Source organism: Xyrauchen texanus, chromosome 40 (genome assembly GCF_025860055.1).
Source record: "Xyrauchen texanus isolate HMW12.3.18 chromosome 40, RBS_HiC_50CHRs, whole genome shotgun sequence".
NCBI lineage: Eukaryota > Metazoa > Chordata > Actinopteri > Cypriniformes > Catostomidae > Xyrauchen > Xyrauchen texanus.
Window position 1 is genome coordinate 12,949,573 of NC_068315.1, and position 6,956 is coordinate 12,956,528.

Below are 6,956 nucleotides of genomic sequence, written 5' to 3' on the forward strand. Positions count from 1 at the left end.
TCAGCTCTTCTGCATTGTTTGGTCTCATGTCTCTCATCTTTCTCTTGGCAATGCCCCATAAATTCTCTATGGGGTTCAGGTCAGGCGAGTTTGCTGGCCAATCAAGCACAGTAATACCATGGTCATTGAACCAGGTTTTGGTACTTTTGGCAGTGTGGGCAGGTGCCAAGTCCTGCTGGAAAATGAAGTCAGCATCTCCATAAAGCTTGTCTGCTGAAGGAAGCATGAAGTGCTCTAAAATGTCCCGGTAGACGGCTGCGTTGACTCTGGACTTAATAAAGCACAGTGGACCAACACCAGCCGATGACATGGCTCCCCAAACCAACACAGACTGTGGAAACTTCACACTGGACTTCAAGCATCTTGGATTGTGTGCCTCTCCATTCTTCCTCCAGACTCTGGGACCTTGGTTTCCAAATGAGATGCAAAATTTGCTCTTATCAGAAAAGAGGACTTTGGACCACTGAGCAACAGACCAGTTCTTTTTTTCTTTAGCCCAGGTAAGACGTTTGACATTTGAAGCCCATGTCCAGGACCCGTCTGTGTGTGGTGGCTCTTGATGCAGTAACTCCAGCCTCAGTCCACTCCTTGTGAAGCTCCCCCACACATTTGAATGGCCTTTTCCTGACAATCTTCTCCAGGCTACGGTCATCCCTGCTGCTTGTGCACCTTTTTCTTCCACACTTTTCCCTTCCACTTAACTTTCTATTAATGTGCTTTGATACAGCACTTTGAGAACATCCAACTTCTTTTGCAATTACCTTTTGAGGCTTTCCCTCCTTGTGGAGGGTGTCAATGATGGTTTTCTGCACAACTGTCAGGTCAGCAGTCTTCCCCATGATTGTGAATTCAACTGAACCAGACTGAGAGACCATTTAAAGGCTCAGGAACCCTTTGCAGGTGTTTAGCTGATTAGAGTGTGACACTTTGAGCCTACAATACTGAACCTTTTCACAATATTCAAATTTTCTGAGATTCTGAATTTGGGGTTTTCATAAGCTGTAAGCCATAATCATCAAAATTATATCAAATAAAGGCTTGAAATATCTTACTTTGCTTGTAATGAGTCTATATAATATATTAGTTTCATATTTTAAGTTGAATTACTGAAGTTAATGAACTTTTGCACGATATTCTAATTTTTCGAGTTTCACCTGTAAGTAGTAGTATAATAGTTTAACACAAATCTCATACATATCTCATACATTTTTGTTTTATAAAATGGCTACAGCAGTGATTGCCAGATGACATAATTTGATATTCCACAATATTTTCAGTTTGGACATGAACTTTATTACCACCTGCTCGTGCAATCTCCAAACTGCAAAGTAGGAACTGGACTTTGCTCTTTAAAAAAAACATGGTTTTAAAACATATAAGCACAGTTAGCTATTTCTCAGGAAACTAGCAAATTGCCATTGTACCTTGAATACATGAGTAAAAAAAAACAAATAAAAATGTTAAGGTTAAACTTTTAGGTTTTAAGGTTATTCCATATGACCTGAACATAATGTGCCTTTTCATAATAATACAAAAAAAGTTTCTTCTTTTTCTTTAGGGTCTAAAAAGGGTCGTATTTCTTTCTTTATTTTCATGTATTTTTTTGTTTTGTTCACATGACAAAGAAATGGCAACTACATAGTGGTTACATGGCCTAACTTTGATTTGGTGGACAAACTTTTTTCAAATATTAATATATTAATACATTTGTGTATATAATTAATATTTTAAATCAAAATTGTTTCACTGGTTATTTTTTAAGGAAAATTATAAAAGATTATTCTGCTCTACTCATGCCAACATTTCTTTTTTTCTAAAACATTAAAGCTTTTAATAAGACTTGATGTTTATGGAACTATTGTATAAAGGCAAAGGGGAAAATGTATGTTCAACAGCACAAATAAATATATAACATCCTGTTTTATAATGTTAACATCTTACCCCGTAAGGTCCTCCGGGACATACGTTGATGAACTAGGACGCCTATGAGTAAAGCTCCACAAACAACTACAGCTGCCAGGACAGACAAACTGGTAATTGCTGCCACCCTCCAGGAATCCAAAGGCTCTATGGGTGGGCCTTAAAAACACAGGACACTGTTACTGGAAGACCTCCAGCTTTTTACTCAAACTTTTACAGCAAGAATCTGACCACTCCTCTGTACATAAGCTCTGACCTGTTAACTTTACTTAGACTTATGAACATCTATTTCTGTTGTATAGTAAGTTAAAGTCATGTTGCTTAGTGTTCGAAAGAGCATTCAAAGTTTAGCGTATATTGTTTATTCAAATAAATTATCGTCTTATATTTCACTGCACTAATGAGCTTGTTTGTCTGAAAATACTCACATGTGTCACATGATGGGGTTTTTGGGTACTGTTTACATGAAGAACAAGGTACACATTCGTCAACATCTCCATTCCAAAATTCAGATTTTGTACAGAGGGCTGAACCTGAAACGAATGTGCACAAAAAAAGTATCAAATAGCTGCTATAGAGTGTAACAGGCAAAACTAACAAAAACAATCTCTCGGTACACATTTCCTGATACCTTAGAGATGGGGTGGGTGAGGAGGTTTGCCTAAAGTTGAAATGTCATGTTTTGCATCTGAACAAGTAGATCCAAGGGTCTTCTATACTGTACCTCTATTTCACATGAAATGAAATGGGGAAATTCCATTGAAGTGACGTGGTGGTGCTCTAGTTGGGAAACAGTATAACTCATGCTTTGGGTGCGTAAGCAAGGCTAAGTGAGCTGACAGCCAGACTATGATGCAGCCCCTGAGTGCATGCAAAGTGTCCCATTGTGAGTACTGAAGACATGGAAAAGTGACTTCAGCGGAATTGAATGGTTTGGTGAGAAAGAGAATTTTGCCATCTGTGAACGCTTCAGGGCTGAAGGTTGTCTTTTCATGTCCCTGTAATTAGGGGACGTACGGATAGGAAAACGTGCTGACAGGTACCACACAGGTGTTTCACAAAAGCCTACAGCTGCGGCCTACAGATTATAAACATCTGCAAGCTAATCTCAGCTGTAGCAGAATGTGACATGACTTCGAGAACACGGCTAATTCCCATGAAGACGTACAATCTCACGAGCAACTTCCTCTTGAAGGATGAACTTATAGTAAATGCACTAATTGTGTCATGTAAAGATCACTGCTATCAAATGTGAATGATTGGCCAGAGAAGTTACAAATCTTAAGTCATAAGATTGAGGAAGATAAACAGTATTAAAATGAGGGAAAATGGATATTGAATGTCAAATTCTGTTGACAGGTTCATGAGCGCCAGTAATCTCAAAAAGAGATACATCAAAGTGTCTCGACCAACTATACAGGCTGCATTAAAAGCAGGGACTAAAAATGGTTCAATTACGAAAACTGAAAATGACAGAAATGTTTTGCAGAACTAACTGAAAATGGGAACTAAATCCCTTTTAATTGCTCCTGAGTGAAAATTGTATTTCTAAATGCTGTAACCAGTTAATTTCTTTCTGATATTTTTTTCCATGAAACCAAAGACCGAAGTGTTTATCACAGGAAATTTTTGGAATTGCACTACTTCCAGTTGCATTACTGTACAAAGGACTACATCTATACAGTGCATAGTATTTCAACACTATAACATATAATTACACTGTACAAATGATGGTTACAAATACATTCAAATGGCTATGTGCCATACTAAATCTGTTTAGGAGGCATTATTGTATGACACTATTTCTACTATATGCAATTAGACAGGTTAAAATTATTTGCAATGGGTATGTTCACAAATCTAACAATTAATATATCAGAAGTGGATATCCATCTACAATGCACCTGATGCACTACAAGTGCAATGTAAATGGCCTCAAACAAATCTTTTGCAAGAAGAGTGTAGCAAGAGCTCTTAGAAATAATATGTTGGATGATGCATATTCATCCTGTACATGCTCAAATGTTATCTATATATGTCACAATTTAAAAGTAAATGAACATTGTTCTTAAGGGGGGCGTCTTCCCTACTCTTCCTATTATGTCATTATGGTTACTTGTTTGACCTGACATGCAGCTATTTTCTGCATTTATATTGCCTACCTGAGTGTAACAAAGGGTTGTGGACACTTTCTAAAACATTTCCCAATAGCCTTCTTATTTTAGGCTATAGTAGACAATGCAATTACACTTTTTCTTTGTTTTCAGGAATATTTCATTAAGAGCAAACAATTGAATCGGTTACAGCAATAACAACCACTTTGGCAAAGTAACAAAGGCACAACAAGCCGAACTGATGTTTGCTCATGGAAAGCTGAAGCCTCTTGTACTGAAATGTTCTCAGCTGGGCACAATACATCCCATGGAGCGGGAGGGAGTGAAATAAGAGCATTGGAATGCGGAACCGGTGGGAACTGTAACTGGTAAAGGAAGCTATTACGAATGAGGCATTTCATCATTATTAACTCTGCTGTTTCCACGTCTCTCCGTGTTCACACAAAGAGGGCAAATGAGAAAGCACTTATTTAAAACAAGATGTTGTAACTTTTATAAACTACGTCTATACCTCACATTGCGAGCTTTATATTAAAGCATGAGGCACACAAAGATATGAAGTAAGTAAATCCGAATATTCTTACTTTTTTCCGCGTTTATCCCATTCATAAGTGTAGCGACCACTAGAGTAATCCAACAGAGAGCACGCGAGATAGCATCGGGATCCATTGAGCTATATATTGAAATCGTACAACTATTTCAAAAGATTAAAAGCCACAATTGGGTTTCTAGTATGGCTAAAACAGCGCGTGTGAATGACCCACCCCAAACTTTCAGCCTTGTTTTAATAGCGCCCACACCCACGCGCTGGATACAACTCCTCAATGAGTCATTTCCTATGTACTGTACTGAGATTCTGTGGTCGCGTCTCAAAACCCAGTAAGATGCCTGTATAGATAGCGGAATCAAGGGCGCGTTTGCTGCACAAGTACATTAAAAAGAGGTAGGATATCATCATAACTAACACTGCCAGAGAAAATAATTTTAAATACATTTAGTAAATAAATTGTACTATAAAGTTTGCATGTTATATATAAAATGTGAGAAATGTGGTTTACAGAGAGACAAATGTGGTGTATACTGTATAATTAATAGCTAAATACTCCGTGTTTGAGCCCGTCAATCCTCGCAATTTATCACGTGGCTTGTTCAGCGTGTTACCTTGGAGACATAGGGCATGTGGAGGCTTCAGGCTATTCTCTGCAGCATCCATGCACAACTCCCCATGTGCCCCGCCAAGAGCAAGAACCACATTATAGGGACCACAAGGAGGTTAACCCAAAGTGACTCTACCCACCCTAGCAACCGGGCCAATTGGTTGCTAGGAAGTCTGACTGGAGTCACTCAGCACACCCTGGATTTGAACTAGTCAGCATCTTTACTTGCTGAGCTACCCAGCCCCCCAACAATAAATATTTATTTACAATTACATATATCATCTTTCAAATTAAATAGGCTATCACAACAAATAGAAATGGCGTGCATTGCGTGACAAGAGCACAACAGGCTGTTCCGGAAGTAAAAAATCCCATACATTTTTTCCATTAATGAATTGATTTTCAACAATAAATTCTATACATTTAAGGACAGATCTACCATGAGATCTGAGGTTGGTCATCAATGTATGCTTCAGTTGAAGCCAACCATCTGCATTATTTTAACTTCCTTGTTTGAAAATTGGATAGTCCAGCAGAGAAAGATCGACCAATCAGAGAACTGTGGCCGACAACGCCCGTGAAATGAGCCCAAAAACCGCACTCCCATATGACGCACTGTAAATCTAGCAATTGAGTCGTCCTTCTTCACCCTTTAACAACTTACATTTATACATATCTGAATATTTTAAAATAAATTATAACTTAAAATAAATTATTTTTATACTTATCACAAACTTTATTCAATAGCTTTCTTCATTTCCGTGTTTTTTTTTCATTTGTATTATTATTCAATTAGTATACATAATTCACAATGCTTCTCTGGTTTGTAATGTTGCGATTCACCTCAGAGCTGGTTGGTTTGGTTCGGTTCATGGATTACAACTCTTTTATGGAGGATTTTATGAAAAGTCAGAACAAATGAATGGGGGAAATACTTCTGGAACCTAGGCGGAAGAAAAAGTGGGTAGGCACCGTTGCGCTCTTTTCGTGCCCCAACATGATGCCGAGAAAGGCAGCTCACGAGCTTTTGCGACGGGGCCATAGAACCTCTGTATTCACAGCACGCCACAGCCGTCTACTACGAGAAAACCGACATTGGTGGTAGACAAGCATAACACTGCATATTTTGTGAGAACACTTTCTTTTTTACTCTGAAAAGCTACATTTACGCGAAAGAGTAACTAATAACAAACTCTCCATTCATTGGAAATAAAACACATTATATTACTGGTCCTTCGTATTGACGTGAATATTTGATGGCAAACATTACAGAAACCAAAAAACGTTAAAAAAATAAATAAAAAAGAAATCAAATGTTAAAGTTAGTGTGTGAAAATTCTTTTTTGTAAGAGGAGAAAAGTAAGAGACCCCAGTCTCCTTGTACAAGTATGTTTGAGCAAAATAGGCACATTAAAGTCACCCCACCCAACTACGTAATTCACTCTCTGGTCCAAGGGAGCAAACAAAAGTTCAGTGTTTGGCAGGCTCACAGAACGCAGACTGAGAGGAAAAGCAGTACAACAGTTAATATGATCAGGGCAAAAAAAAACAAAAACAAAAAAAACATGGGTGCGGGGGAATAACATAAGGCCATTTGCGCAATAGGCTATGAGGGAAAACATTTACATATATATTCCGGGCAAAGATTTGCAAGAAAGAAAATACCATGTGCTTTCATCCTCCCCAACACTGCTTCTCTTGTGATCCTTTTGGAATGGCCAATATTGATTGTATGCATATCTAAAATCATCTGAATATATTTAAG